Source organism: Felis catus, chromosome B3 (genome assembly GCF_018350175.1).
Source record: "Felis catus isolate Fca126 chromosome B3, F.catus_Fca126_mat1.0, whole genome shotgun sequence".
Classification (NCBI taxonomy): domain Eukaryota; kingdom Metazoa; phylum Chordata; class Mammalia; order Carnivora; family Felidae; genus Felis; species Felis catus.
Genome location: NC_058373.1, coordinates 18,109,817 through 18,126,763, shown reverse-complemented (window position 1 = coordinate 18,126,763; position 16,947 = coordinate 18,109,817). Strand labels below are relative to the sequence as shown.

The following is a 16,947-nucleotide window of genomic DNA, read 5'->3' as shown; positions in this document are numbered from 1 at the left end:
CTCAGGTCGTGATTCAGTCTGTGAGTTCGAGCCCTACATCAGGCTCTGTGCTAGCAGCTCAGAGCCTGGAGCATGCTTTGGATTCTGTGTCTCCCTCTCTCTCTGCCCCCTCCTCCACTCATACTCTATCTCTGCCTCTCAAAAACGAATAAACATAAAAAAATAAAAAGCAGGAAATGTGTCCCATAATAAAAAACCTCAATCAATATAAAGAAATTCAGATAAAATAAAGTTAATGGAATTAACAGATGAGGGCATTAAAACAATGATTAAAAATATAAGCTCTGAATGTTAGAAAAGGTAAAGGAAAATAGGAACATGATGAGAAGAAAAACTGAAGAAATAAAACTTCCAGAGATGAAAAATAATTATCAGAAATAAAAAACACACTGGATGATATTAAAAACAGATAATATGCTGCAGAAGAAAAGATCAGTGAACCTGGAAACATGACAATATTAAACATACCAAAAAAAAAAAAAAGCAGGAGGGGGTGCGGGGGGAGAAGGGGAGAGAGAAAGTGTAAGTGCCATGCCAACACAGTTCAAATGTATAAATTTCCCTCCTCAACCCTGAAAAAAACACCTGGGGTAAGTGAGATATTTGAAGAAATAGTGCCAATATTTTCCCAAATCTGGTTAAAAACAAACAAACAAAACTTAACAAGGATTTTTCTCAAAGAAAACTATATACTAAGACACATCATGATCAAATGACTAAATGAAAAAGTCTTAAGACCAAAGAAAATAGAAAAATTACATGGTGGGGGGAAGGGGGTGGGGGGGAGGAGTCATGCAAACTAAGAAAAACAGCAGACCTGTCAGAAACTATGCAAGCCACTTCAGAAACAGTTTCACAACATATTAATAGGGATAAAAGGGGACATTTCAAGATACAGAACCCAATTCATCAAGAATATTTAAGAAAACTAAATAATGCATGCAGTTAATATTAGAACTTTAAAATACATGAACCAAGAAGTGAAAGGAAAAACAGACAAATCCACAATTAAAGCTGAAGATTCCACACTTCTCTCTCAGCAATTACTGAAACAAACAGAAAATCAGAGAACTAAACTTTGAATAATACTATCAACTAATTTGACCTAATTAACATTTTTACAAAGTTCTACTCAACAACAGATCACATGGCATAAGTGCCCACAAAACCAAAACATTCACTAACACAGACAACATTCTGCACTTCATAATAAATACACAAAATATGTTCTTAGATCACAGCATAATTAAATTAGAAATGTATTAGAGAAATAGATCTACAAAATTTACCAAATATTTGGCAATTATATAGGTCATAAAAAAATCACAAAGGAAATTTAAAAATTCTCTGAACTCTTACAAATACAAAACAAACTTTGTAAAATGCAGAAAAAGGAAAATTAAATAACAATTGCTCCTTTAGAAAAAGAAGGAAAATCTCTAATGCCAGAACAAAAGAAGGGATATCACTATAAATCCCTCAAACATAAGAGTAAGGGAATATAATCTTCAACTTTATGCCAATAAATAGAACAATTTACCTGAAATGGACAAATTTATAAGAAAGACACAAACTGAAGCTTATTCAAGAAAAATTAATATAAATCTAAATAGCCCAATATCAGAGAAATCGAGTTCATCATTTAAAACCTTCCCACAAAGAAACTCCAAACCCAGAGGTCTTCACTAATGAATTATACCAAACACTTCAAGAAGCAGTAACACCAAATGTAAACAAACTTTTCCAGAAGAGTAAAACTTTCCAACTCCAGCCACTGTCTAGATACAAAAAGCAGATAAAACATTATTTTAAAAGCTACAAACTGGGGTGCCTGGGTGGCTCAGTCGGTTGAGCGTCTGACTCTTGATTTTGGCTCAGGTCATGATCTCACAGTTCATGAGTTCAAGCCTTGTATAGGGCTCTGTGCTAGCAGTGCGGAGACTGCTTGGGATTGTCTCTCTCCCTCTCTCTCTACCCGACCCCTGCTCATGCTGTGTCTATCTCTCTCAAAATAAATTAATTAAAAAAAAAACCTACAAACCAATACCTACTATGAACACGGATGATAAAAAAAAGTTAATTAAGTTTTAGCAATGAATCCAGCAATATATAAAGTATAACGAATCATGACCAAGTGGGGATTATCTCAAAAATGCATGATTCCTTGGTTTGCTATTCAAAAAAATCAATGTAACTAACTATATTAACAGATAAGAAAGGGGGGGGGGGAACGTGATCATCCCAATAAATACAGAAACGCTGTTTGGTAAAAATTCAATACCCATTCATGATAAGAAAAAAAATTCTCAGCAAGCTATGAATAGAAGAAAACTTAATCTCATAAAGGGTATCTGTTAAAAACCTATAGCTAACAACATACTTACTGGTGAAAAACTGAATGTTTTTGACCAAACATCAGGAATAAGGCAAGAATGTCAGCTTACCACTTCTATTCAACATTGCATGGGGACTACTGACTAGACAGTGCAATAAAGCAAGCAAAAAAATAAAAGGTATAAAAAATTTAAAGGAGCAATTAATAGTCTTTAATTCACAGACAATATCTACACAGAACATGATCTACACAGAACATTTGAGGACTATAAAAAATGCCACTAGAAATAATAAGTTTAGCAGAATCACAAATTACAAAGTTTAACACAAAATCAATCAAAAGTCTACATACTAACAAACAACTGAAAACTGATTTTCTTTACACTACCACTTACAGTAACATAAAAATATAAAATAGGGATCAATTTAACAAAACAGGTGTAATAACTTTACATTGAAAACAAAACTCTGCTAAGTAAAACAAAAGATGATGCAAACAGGGAGAGGTACCAAGTTCATGCATCAGAAGACTCAACATCTTTAACAGGTCAATTCTCCCCAGTGTAGCCTCCAGGATAAAAGCACTCACAATCAAAATCCCATTAACTTTTCTGTAAAAATTGACAAGCTGATTCTAAAATACACAGAAAGAAATGGAAAGGATGTAGAGTATAAAAACAATGAAAGAGAAGAACAAAGTTGGGAGGATTTACATCACCCAATTTTAAGACTTACTACATAGCTACAGTAATCAAGATAGTGAAGTATTGCCATAAACAGATACACAGATCAATAAAATGAACAAAGTTCTAAAATAAACCGTTGATTTTCAACAAAGGTGCCTAGGTAATTCAACAGAGAAAATTATAATATTTACAAAACTGCTTCTGGAAAAATTTGACTTTCATACACAAAGAAATAAATCTTACCCCTTACCTCATACCATATACAAAAATTAACTCAAAGTGTATCACAAATGTAAAATGTAAGAACCCAAAACAGTTCAAATACATGAGGGAAAGGAAGAGAGTTAGAAAAAATTTTGCCCAATCTCTGTGCCAACCTCTCCAATTTCTACTCCAAATTAGGGCAGAACTATAGGGAAAATCCCTGATCTGAAGCCCTTCAGTCAGCATATGAATCTATTCAAAAGGAAGGAGCATCTCCCATCTAGGTACTCAGAATCTTAGGTACTCCTAAGCAAGTAGTTATTAATTCAAGCACAACCCTCAGAGCCATAAAAGCCTGCCATGAAGAATAAAAAACTGTATACATCCATAAAGCCTAGTGGAGGAAGCATCATAAAGGATTCCCTAAAGCTTAAACAGGACCCAAAATACATGTGATAGAGCCCCAAAATACAACAGCTTAAGTTATGCCCACAGCCATCCCTGAGGTTCACGGAAGGTGCAAAGTTCTTAATTATAGGCATCAATCAGAATGGCTAAATTCCTATAGTGCTGTAACTCAAATCACAGAATTTAGAGCAGTTAGTGGACAAAAGAAACGTAAATAAGGTGAAAAAGAGAAAAAAACAATATTCAAAGATTTTCAGAAAACTAAAAAAGATTATATTTAAAAATATGAATTAGACTACACTATTCCCATTCTGCCTGTGTGTGTCCAAGTTCTGGACTAAGAAGGATACTTTGATTCAATTGAAAAAATAATGCCTTTTCTCCCAGTTCCCCCTACTGAAAGATAGCATTAAAAACCTCTCCTCAGTCAAGATTCACAAGAAAAATATATAACCATAAGAAACTAGTATCAGAGTAAAGTACTTTAACAAAGAATTCATTTTCATTTTGCAAGTTCATAAAAGTTTTTTACATCACTTAATACTCAAAAAAAATTTACACTTTTTTTTTTAATTTTTTTTTTTTCAACGTTTATTTATTTTTGGGACAGAGAGAGACAGAGCATGAACGGGGGAGGGGCAGAGAGAGAGGGAGACACAGAGTCGGAAACAGGCTCCAGGCTCTGAGCCATCAGCCCAGAGCCTGACGCGGGGCTCGAACTCACGGACCGCGAGATCGTGACCTGGCTGAAGTTGGACGCTTAACCGACTGCGCCACCCAGGCGCCCCAAAAATTTACACTTTAAATAGCAAAATTATTTCTTAAAACAAGTACAAAAAAAAATGTTAAGTACTACCCCCCTGAAGTTTTTATTGACATAATCATCAGGCATAATCAACGATATCTAATATTTAAAATGTTAATGTTGGGCTGCCTGGGTGGCTCAGTTGGTTGGGCATCTGACTTTGGCTCAGGTCATGATCTCGCGGTCAGTGAGTTCCAGCCCCGCGTCAGGCTCTGTGCTGACAGCTCGGAGCCTGAAGCCTGCTTCAGATTCTGTGTCTCCCTCTCTCTCTGACCCTCCCCTCCCTGCTCACTCTCTGTCTCTCTAAAATGAATAAGTGTGAAAAAATAAAAAAATATACACTTTATAAAATGTTACTGTTGACTTAAAACACAAAAACTACAGATGTAACATACCGGAACCATTAACAAAGACCACTCCAAGTTTTTAAAAGTGAAATAGCCAACTCCAGGGCTTTGCAAATATGGGCCTACGATTTAAGGTGGCAGGGGTGCCTGGGTGGCTCAGTGACTTGGTTTTGGCTCAGGTCATGATCTCAGCATCATGTGATAGAGCCCCAAGTCGTGCTCCACAGTGAACACAGAGCCTGCTTGGGATTCCTCTCTTCCTCTGCCCCTCTCTCCTGCTCCCACTATCTCTCTCCCTCTCTAAAAAATAAAAATTAAAAAAAAAATGTTTAAGGTGACAAATTCAAAGTAACAAACAGAAGCCTGCATTAAAAAAAAAAAAAATCTCCTACCTCTGCTTAGTTTTTTTCTTTCATCCTTCCTAAGGAATTTCAAGAAATATGGCTAGATTTGCTCGCTTCGTCTTTCATCTGAATATCTTTCTCAGCTAATGTCTAACTCATGTCCTCAAACCCTCCCTTTCTCCTAGTTATTGTCACAGTAAATATGGACTACTTACTTTAGAATTTTTTTCTTTTGTGCTTGCTTTGGCAGCACATATACTAAAATTGGAACGACAGAATTTTTCTTTTTTTAAGTAAAGGTAATTGATATGGAAGATGAAGTAGGTAAGATGAAAAAGTATGGGGTTATCTTGGCAATACCAGAAAAAATATATGAGAAACTGTCACTGTATAATACAATAAACTCCAAGTAGACTTTACAAATTTCCTTAATTCATCTACAATAAACCTCAAAATAAACTCCAAAAAGACTGCAATTCAAAGCTCACAAGACAGTCTGATTTTAAAAAAAGAAAAAATTCCATTATTTACTTCATAACATAGAAAAATGAAAATGTCTTACTAGAAATGATGTATCAGCAAAAAAGTGCACTTAATATGATCCTTGCAGAAAACTCTTCTTTGTTTCTTTTTCACAAAAGGCAATTCCTTAATAAAGAAAAAAATATGAGATGGGTTAGTAAGTGTTAACTCTAAAAAAGAAATAAATATACATTTCATCATTATAAATTCCAACTCTCAACACTATATATCTGGCAGATAGCACCACAAATACATGCTGAATAATAGAAAAATAATTTATTAAAAGTAATTTGTTGCATTTGTCTAATAAAAACATAATGCTGGCCAATTGAGAATTTCTAATGTCACTAACCCATTTTTTTCAAGAAGTATTACTTAAATGTTCAGTAATATTCTATGTACTGCTAGATTCACAAATTGGCTTCCTAGGTCCCCTTTTCCTATCCTCCACTTAATTTGATATGCTTCATATTTACTTGCTTATATTTATATGCTTATACTTACTATATTTACTGAATATATGTTTTGCTAAAAGAGCTGAAAATAGTCATTGTATTATGTTCTCATTTAGAAAATTATCAAAGGGTCAGTGACTTGCATTGCCATAAAATACGTTTGTATTCAAATACAATGTGTATACCTGTAGCTTTCACTATCTTTTAAAGGGAACGATGGAATGAACACAATGAACATGAAATACCCAAAATGAACATTAAACTCATCACTGTCAATAATTCACATTTAAAAAAGGAACACTGAGGGCGCCTGGGTGGCTCAGTCGGTTAAGCGGCCGACTTCGGCTCAGGTCATGATCTCACGGTCTGTGAATTCAAGCCCTGCATTGGGCTCTGTGCTGACAGCTCAGAGCCTGAAGCCTGTTTCAGATTCTGTGTCTCCCTCTCTCTGACCCTCCCCCGTTGTTCATGCTCTGTCTCTCTCTGTCTCAAAAATAAATAAACGTTAAAAAAAAATTTTTTTTTTTGAAATAAAAAAGGAACACTGGTCAATACTAACTACTGGATTAGTGCATAAGAAATAATCCAGTTTGCTTGGAATAGTAGGAGGGCAGTTAGGTAAAAAAGGGGAAGATGGTAAAAGCACCCACCCGCCTTCCTCACCCAGACTGGCCAGGATCAATTACGATGCTAATCCAATAACTTAGAATTCCATGACTGGGTACTTCTACCAACCCCCAAATAAATCTGTTACATCAAATAAAAACAGTAATTTATCCACAGAAATACCAGTTTTTTGAATCTGATTCAGCAATATTAATTATTATGATACTGCAATTTTGTTTCTATTTGAAATGAATACCTCCTCTAGAGCCGGGGAAAAACACAAACTGCCAAATATTCTTTTTGTATTAATGAATTAAGTATTAAAGGCCTGAACTTTAAAACACACATACAGACTTTTTTTTTTTTGCAAGGTTAAAAGGAGCTTGCTTTAAAAAGCCATTTCAGCTTTTATTCAATTACACTGAAATGTAGAAAAAACCTCCTTAAATACAGTTTCATCACCAACCAACTTCTATAATCCAAAAATCCAAAATGAAACTATTTTTCATGAATTCTCGATCTAAACAAAACTAAACATTTTTAAATGTATTTTAACACTAGCTTTGTGTGTCACAGAAGGAACTAAGGTTTAATTGGTTATTTACTGTCAAATTGCTAAACACCAATTTGATATATTCTGGTATATTTTCTTGTATCAAAAATTCACTGTCAATTCTATAAATGAACCGTTATTAATGATTTGAGTTTTGTACACAGTTCTCAAATAGTTTCTTAAAGAAAATATTCCAAAAATCAAGTTCTTTTACTATCATCTATAATGAAACGCACTCTTACCCTCAAAATAAAACCAGAACAAAAATGCTAGTGCTACATTCAGTTATCATTAAATTTCATATACTGAACTCCAAATCTCATTGCTTCTGTCCAGACAAGAGCCAGATAACCTGTACCTCCAAATGCTATCACTCCCAAATCTGGTTCCAACCAACCTCCTAGCTCCCTCCACTTCTAATTAACCAACATTGTTGTTAACCTGGACTACAAGCCACTGCCCAAAATGTCAAGCTCTGTAATTCTGTTCAAGTTTTTACCTCTGCTGGAAAAAATCTTCCCCTGTCTCTAAAACAAATCTTTCCCAGTTTAATGGCATCTTCTGTGATAGCAACCTCAAGAATACCCTTACCATCAACATCACTTCCAGGGGGCAAAATTATTATAATTAGTTCTGTATCAGTCTCTTCTATTATACTCTATGCCTTTTTTAGAGAAGGAACTTCATTCATTTTTGTATCTCCAATATCTAGTCAATAACTAGAATACAATTCAATATAATATATTCAGAAAATATTTACTGAGCATCCAATATATTCCAGGCACCTTTCTAGGTGATAGGGATAAGTCACTATATCTATGCCTGGCCTCATGGAGCTTACATTCTACTGGGGAAGAACTACAATACACAGTGAATGAGGTATATATTATTGTATACAACAGGTTAGTAGAAAGTCCTTGAAAAGAAAAAAATAGAGCAAGGAATTAAGTAAGATCATAGGGAAGGGATTAAAATTTCAGAAAAGGTATCCAGGGAAGACCTAATGGGGTGATGATAATAAAAGCAACTGCAACAGCAGCAGCAGCAACATTTGAGTATTTACCATATACTAATCAGTATCCTAACTGCTTTAATGTATAACAGAGGTAAAGCCAACAATAATCTATTATCCTTAAAAGGAAATTGAAATAGGAGTGCCTGGGTGGCTCAATCAGTTAAGCTTCGACTTCGGCTCAGGTCATGATCTCATGGTTCATGGGTTCTAGCCCCACGTTGGACTCTGTGCTGACGGCTCAGAACCTGAAGCCTGCTTCAGATTCTGTGTCTACTTCTCTCTCTGCCCGTCCCTCGCTTGCACACACTCTCTCTCAAAAATAAACATTAAAAAAATAATAAAATAATTTAAAAAAAAGGAAACTGAAATACTAAGAAGGTACCTGCCAAGGTCACATAGCTAAGTTAGTCAAATGGTGTCGCTGGGATTTGAATCCAGGCATGCTTTTAAACAGCTGAACCCAGTTCATGCTTTTGTTAAATGAATTAAATACATGACAAAAATAAATGCATCCTGTATACAGCAATGGATTCAAAAGACAGAAAAGCAAATCTCAATGTCAGAGGATGGATATATTTGAGCAGCTTCAGTACATCAATACCTATATATGACAGGTACCCTGACAAATACAGGTGGGTGCTTGCATAAACAAGAATAATATATACTGATAATTTCTCAATAACTTTTAAAGTAAGACTTATATTTCCATATGATAATTACCAGAACTAAAACTTAAGACAGTATCACAAAAATCACATGGATAGGTCATAAAAAAAAAAAAGAAAAAAACTTTAAAGAAGTACTCTGAAACAAATGAAACCTTTGAAGACACTATCATTTTAGTAATAGTTAAATGTCAAATATCGTAATTTATGCTGTGGCACAAGTCATTATCAACTTCCAATTTCCCATATTAACAAGAAGAGTTAAATGAAATGACTGAGATTCAAATTCCTCTTTTCAAATATCTCTACTACATTTTATGAAGCAAATAGGTAACACCTAATACAACTGCTGGTAATAACTGAAGACCTGAATGACCCAAGATAATTTGCTCCCTAATGCCTATCTCTTGCTATATTAGCTTGTTAATTAAATGCTTAATCAGTGAATGCCAATAAATTAGAAAGCAAAATGAAACCAAAGTGCTATAAGACATGGTATTAACATTCCTAGTTTCAAGTCTTAAGGACCTAAATTCCTAAGCATCTCCTCTAGTCTTGATTTAAAAAAATATAATTATGAAGAAAATTATGGCTTTATGTTTGAAGTTATCAAAATTTCACTGGATACCTCTAATCTGAGCATAATGAGTGTCTAAGATAAGAGGTTTTGGGGAGCCTGGGTGGCTCAGTCGGTTAAGCATCCGACTTCGGCTCAGGTCATGATCTCATGGTTCGTGAGTTGGAGCCCCACATCGCGCTTGGTGCTGACAGCTCAGAGCCTGGAGCCTGCTTCAGATTCTGTATCTCCCTCCCTCTCTGCCCCTCCCCACTCACCTCTGCCTCTCTTTCTCTCTTTCAAAAATATATAAACATTAAAAAAAAAAGAGGTTTCTATATGAAAACAAACAGCTTTAAAATCAATCCCGATGAAGAGAAAAATGAAACAGGACAAAAAACTTATCTACATCTATCTATTTATCTATAAAGTACAAATAAATATATATATAACAGTCTGTAAACACAATAAGTACTGCATATTTGCTCAAATATTAATTTCATTTTGTAATGAAAACTTAGGTTCGGCATCACTGGCGTTTTTAATTCAAGTGAGGGTCAGCTCTCACACATGGGCATCAAACTATTCACGCCTTAAAAAGATTTTCAGTACCAGCCATGATGTAGTAACTAAGTACCAGACATGCTCTCCCAATAAACTCAACTAGAAAACTGATCAGATATATATAACTGGACACCAAGCAGCTGAGCACTGTGATACCTGAGAAAAGAAAAAGTGTCCCCTCAAATAGCTGTATGCAAGGTGTCAGGAGGGCTCTGCAGGAATGGGAAGCCAAGTATAATATCGTGGACTCAGTAAAAGAAACAGACATCGAAATTTCGGAAGACTGAAGTAATGGGAATTTGAAAGGCACAGTAGCAGGGAGGATGGAGTTTAAGAACAGAAAGCACTCCTGAAATCTGTAGAGGAGTTTCTAGAGCAGCTCTGCCCAAAAGAAACAACATGAACCTAAAATGTAATTTTAAATTGTCTAGTACATACATTTTAAAAGTAAAATGAGGGGGGCACCTGGTTGGCTCAGTCACCCGACTCTTGATTTCAGCTCAAGTCATGATCTCACAGTTCATGGGTTCGAGCCCGCATTGGGCCCTGTGCTGACAGCACAGAGCCTGCTTAGGCTTCTTTCTCCCTCCCTCTCTCTCTCTCAAAATAAATAAACTTAAAAAAAAAAAAAAGTAAAATGAAGCAGGTAAAACTAATTTTAACACAATTCATTTAACCCAATGTGCTCAAAATATTCTCATCTCAGGATATAACTGATATAAAAAGATATTTTACATTCTTTTTTTCCCATAAGTTCTTGACAGTATGTTTTACACTTACAGCATATTTAAATTGGAACTAACCACAATTCAAGCTCTCAATAGCCACAATGTGGCTAAATGCTACCATATACTCCACAATGCAGTTTTTGTTGAATAAAAACCTGTGCATGGTAAAGTGAAACTCTACAAGGTCAGGCAAGGAATAATGATCAGGCAGGCTCAAAAGTTCTCAAAGATTACATAAGACTGGGGGATGTGTAAGTTTCAACCAAAAAGGAGAAAAACCTCACTGAAACCTGGGGCAATCAGTAGAAATTGAAGCACAATTATCACTTAGTAGCTGTACTAAACTACTTCTAGAGCAAAGGCTACACTAGACCTGCCAGAACAAAGCTTAAAAACAAGCCTCAAAAGGTTCAAACAGATCTACAAGAAATGCAACACCCTGCCAAAACAAAATTAAAATCTCTCCAGGGGAAATCAACAAATCCAGACAACAGTATGATGAATGTCCAAGAGTCAATCAAAACTTACTAAACATAAGAAAATGGAGAAATGCACGACACATACTAGGGGGAAAATCTGACAGAAGAAACAGACCCAGGAACAAAAGAGATTAAATCTTTGAAGACATAAACTTTAAAATATTATGTTTATGGGGCTCTGGGTGGCTCAGTCGGTTAAGCATCCGACTTCAGCTCAGGCCACGATCTCTCAGTTTGTGAGTTCCAGTCAGGCTCTGTGCTGACAGCTCAGAGCCTGGAGCCTGCTTCAGATTATGTGTTTCTGTCTCTCTCTGCCCTTCCCCTGCTCACACTCTATCTCTCAAAAATAAATAAAACAAAAAAGAGAGAAAGAAAGAAAAAGAAAGAAAGAAAGATATGTATGAAACGATTTGAAGAAAAAAACTATTTTTTAAAGAATCAATAGGGGCGCCTGGGTGGCGCAGTCGGTTAAGCATCTGACTTCAGCCAGGTCACGATCTCGCGGTCCGTGAGTTAGAGCCCCGCGTCGGGCTCTGGGCTGATGGCTCAGAGCCTGGAGCCTGTTTCCGATTCTGTGTCTCCCTCTCTCTCTGCCCGTCCCCTGTTCACGCTCTGTCTCTCTCTGTCCCAAAAATAAATAAATGTTGAAAAAAAAAAAGAATCAATAAATGTTTAAATATGAGAAATGTAGTATCTCAAATAAAAAACCAACTGGATAGGGGCGCCTGGGTGGCTCAGTCGGTTAAGTGTCTGACTTCAGCCCGGGTCACGATCTCGCGGTCCATGAGTTCAAGCCCCGCGTCGGGCTCTGGGCTGATGGCTCAGAGCCTGGAGCCTGCTTCGGATTCTGTCTCCCTCTCTCTCTGCCCCTCCCCCGTTCATGCTCTGTCTCTCTCTGTCTCAAAAATAAATAAACGTTAAAAAAAAAAAATTAAAAAAAAAAAAAAACCAACTGGATAGATGTAGCAACAGATTAAAACAGTGCAGGAAAAAAAGACCCCTAACTTGAAAATATAAAAACAGAAAGCAAAGAAAAAAAAAAGAAACAAACAAAAAATAGCATCAAGGACCTGTGAGAATATCAAGGGCAGTCTAAAAATGGTATAACTAGAGTTCTGGAAGGTTGGGGAGACAGAAAAAATATCTGAAGAAATAAGGACCAAAGAATTTCCAAATTTGACAAAAACTAAACCCATATTCAAGAGACTCAGTGAACAAAAAACAGGTTAAGCACAAGAAAAATCACACCAATTCATATAATAACCAAACTGCTGAATTCCAGTAATATAGACAAAATCTTAAAAGCAGCCAAAGTGGGGGAAAGACACATTACAAACAGAGGAACAAAGATAAGAATTACCAGGCTCTTTGTCAAAAATACAAACAAGTTTAAAACAAAGAAAAAAAGCCTTTGAAGTGCTACAAAGAAAAAAAAAACCTGCAAATCAAAATCTATACAAAGCAGTAATATGCTTCACAAAAGGCAAATAAAGACATTTTCAGACAAACAAAAGCTGAGAATGTGTCACCAGCAGGTATGCACTACAAGAAGACTGAAAATTCTTCAGGAAGAAAAAGGATAACAGAATTGTACAGGAGAGGGAACCCTAACGTAAGCTATAAACTCACTTAATAAAAATGTACCAGGGGCACCTGGGTGGCTCAGTCGGTTAAGCATCCGACTTCAGCTCAGGTCATGATCTCACGGATCTCATGGGTTCGAGCCCCGCATCAGGCTCTGTGCTGACACATCAGGGCTGGAGCCTGCTTCAGATTCTGTGTCTCCTCTCTCTCTGCCCCTCCCCTGCTCATGCTCTGTCTCTGTCTCTCAGAAATAAATGTAAAAAAAAATAATAAAAAAAATTTTTAAAAATGTACCAATACCCCCTCACAAACTGTAACAAATTTATCACACCAGTGCAAACTGTTACTAACAGGGGACACTGGGGGCCAAAGCAAAAGGGAGAATAGGGGAAGGGAAAGAGGAAAGTATATGGGAACTCTGTACTTTCAGCTCAGTTTTTCTGTTCTAAGAAATAACTTTATTAATTAAAAAAGAAACAGTAGAGGGTGCCTGGGTGGTTCAGTCAGTTAAGCGTCCAACTCTTTGGTTTCAGCTCAGGTGGTGATCTCATGGTTTGTGGATTTGAACACACAGCCTGCCTGGGATTCCCCCTTTCCTTTCTCTGCCCCTCCCCTGCTAGCTCTCTCTCAGTATAAACAAACTTTAAAAAATTAAATTAAAATAAAATAGAAATAGAAATAGAAACTTCTACACAAAGGAAGAACAAAAATGTGAAATGTTTACCATCTATTTTCTTATCTTTAATTTTTAAAAAGATATTTGATTGTGTAAAGCAAAAGTGGCAGTAGCATACAATAACCTGTAGAATAAAATGACAAAAATAGCACAAAGAATGAGAGGGAAAAAACTGAAAGTACACTGTACTAAGGATCTTTCATTATTCATAAAGTGATAAGTTCAAGATGCAAGCTGTAAAACCCTAGAGCAACTACTAAAAAAGAAACTAATAAAACTAATAAGCCAAGAAAGAGGTAAAATGAAATGCTAAAAAATAAGCAATCCAAAAAAAAGGAAAACACAAAACAGAAAAAATTAAAAAAATATATAACAAAATAATAGACTTAAATCCAACTGTGTGAATAATGATATTAAATATGTATGATCTAAATGTCCCAATTAACAGGTAGAGACTATGACACTACACTGGAAGCAGAGACTGTCATATTGGATAAAGAGATGTACCCCACTTTAAATATGATATAGATAGATCAAACATAAAATACGAACGGATGTACCATACAAACATTAATCACAAGAAAGGTGGAATACCTATATTAATAACAGACAAAGCAGGTCACAAGAGAAGGTATCTTACCAGCTATAAAGGGACATACATCATAATGCTTGATGTGTCAATTTATCAGAAATACAAAGTAATCCTACATGTTTATTCAGTCAATAGCAGAGTTTCAAAACATGTGAAACACTGACAAAATTAAAAGGAGAAATAGATAAAATTATAATTATAGCTAGAAATTCAACAGTCTCTCACAATTAGTAAAACAAGCAGAGAGAAAATCAGTAAAGATATATATAACCTGAACAACACTATGAACCAGTGGAGTTGTTCATGTCTCTTGGTATAGTCAATAAGAGAGAATTTATGCTGGACCATAAAACAAGACACATAATACATTTATTAGAGCTGAAATCACACTGAAAGGTTTTCTTTTTGAAGATCTGATTTGCTTTATTAAAGGATTCATGAATGGAGCGGCATCTCATCCAGCAAGCAGAGACGCATTCCCCAGAAAGTGTTTTCAGACCACAAAAGAATTAATGACCAGTAATAAAACTACATTGGAAAATTCCCCAGTTATTTGTAAATTAACACATTTCTAAATAACCCATAGGTTAAAGAACTCAAGACGAAAATTTAAACACACGTGGAACTAATGATAATAAAAACACATACCTAATTACATAGGGTGGAGCTAAGGATGCTTGGAAATTTGTATCTTTTAAGTATTTACGTTTGAAAAGAATCAAGATTTAACATTGGTGTTTTAAATTAGTTCCACCTTAAGAAGGTAGAGAAAAAGAACATTAAACTAAAAGCAGAGGTAAAGAAATAATAAAAGTAGCAATTGGTGAAATGGATGACAAAAATAAATAAATAAATAAGAAACCAAAAGTTCGTTCTTTGAAAAGAACCCCTAGCTAGGCTGGTCCAGAAAAGAAGAAAGAAGACACAAATTACTAACATTAGAACTGAAAGAGAATACATTACTACAGATATTTCAAACATTAAATGCACATTAGGTTTGTAGTAAATACAATTTTTTGCCAATAAGTTTGACAAGTTAAATGAAATAAATGAAATTCCTTGAAACATGCACATTATCAAAAGACACAAAAAGAAAGCCTGAATAATCCTCCAATTCAGAAATTTTAATTCAAAATCAAAAGGCTTCCCACAAAGAAAATTCCAGACCCAGATGGCTTCCCTAGTGAATTCCTTAAACATCTACAATATCAGTCTTACACAAACTCTTTTAGGAAAGAGAGGAAAAAGAAACACATTCTAACATATTTAATAAGGCCAGAATAATCCTGACACCACAGCAAGGCAAGGCAAAGAAAATACATACTAATTATCACTCGTTTATATAAGATGCAAATATTATTAATAAAATATAAGCAGGTCATATCCAGCAATATATAAAAAGTTAAATATCAATATAAATGGGGTTTGTCTTAGGAATGCAAGGTTGGTTTAGTTACATTGGTAACTTACTGTATTAACATATTAAAAAAGAAAAAGTGATTAATTTCAAGAGGTAGAAAAAATATCTGTGCATGATTAAATACCCATTTGTGGGGCAGTAGAGGGGAACACCTCTCAACAAACTAGGACTGAAGGAATCTTCTTCAACCTAATGAAAGTCATCTACAAAAACCTACAGCTAATGATAAAGGACTGATTTTTTTTTCCTGTATGATTATAAACAAAGGATGCACACGCTCACTATTTCTACCATTTTACTAAAGGTCTCAATAACTACAATACAACAGGGAGAAAAAAAAGGATCTAGATTGGAAAGGAAAGAAAGAAAACAGCTTCTACTCACGTATGATATGACAATATATATAGGAAATCCCAAAAAACCTACAACAAAGTGGCTGGAAGTAAAAATTGGTTTTGCAAGGGTACAGGATATAAGATCAATATTTTTTATATAAAGATTGTAATGTATTTTTTTTTTAAAGTAGGCTCCATGCCCGACATGAGGCTTGAACTTACAACCATGAAACTGAGTTACATGCTCTACCAACTGAGCCAGCCTTAGATCTATAGTTTTTAAATCAAATTTCTATATACCAATAATGACAAATGCACAGTTACACTTTTTAAAAATACTATTCAAGGGTGCCTGGGTGGCTCAGTCAGTTAAGTGTCCAACTTGGGGTCAGGTCATGATCTCAGGGCTCTTGGGTTTGAGCCCCACATCGGGCTCTGTGCTGATAGCTCAGAGCCTGGAGCCTGCTCTGGATTCTGTGTCTCCCTCACTCTCTCTGCTCCTCCCCACTCATGCTCTGTCTCTCTCTCTCTCTCTCTCTCAAAAATAAATAAACATTTAAAAAAATGTTTTAATACATAAAAATAAAAATACCATTCATCTGAGCATCAGGGATATGAAATATTTAAAGACAAATTTAACAATATATGTGCAAGACTATTATCCTGAATACTAAAAAACACTGAGAGAAATTAAGGAAGACATATAAAAAAAAAAAAAAGGAACAATCATGTTCACAGATCCATACACTTAATATTACTATGATACTGCTTCTCTGCAAATTGATTTACAAATTCAAAACAATCCCAATCAAAATCCCAGCAAGTGTTCTTGCAGAAATTCACAATTAAAAATTTATAATACAGGGGAGCCTGGGTGGCTTAGTGGGTTAAGTGTCCAGTTTCGGCTCCAGTCACAATCTCATGGTTTGTGAGTTCGAGCCCCGCATTGGGCACTGTGCTGACACCTCAGAGCCTGGAGCCTGCTTCAGATTCTGTGTCTCCCTCTCTCTTTGCCCCTCTCCCGCTGGTGCTCTGTCTCTGTCTCTCTCAAAAATAAACATTTAAAAAA

At 35.4% G+C, this 16,947-nt stretch overlaps 1 protein-coding gene across 7 annotated transcripts in view; it reads right to left on the bottom strand.

Moving 5' to 3' along the window:
- MEF2A (myocyte enhancer factor 2A) overlaps positions 1-16,947 on the bottom strand; it is a 163,799-nt gene that overhangs the window by 123,041 nt on the left and 23,811 nt on the right. For 6 of the 7 annotated variants that reach the window (XM_023254973.2, XM_045058880.1, XM_023254975.2 and 3 more), the window contains exon 2: positions 5,691-5,776. The exons of the other annotated variant lie outside the window; for it this stretch is intronic. The gene's annotated coding sequence lies outside the window, so the exon portion shown is untranslated. The remainder of the gene's footprint in view (positions 1-5,690; positions 5,777-16,947) is intronic. 7 annotated transcript variants of the gene reach the window in all.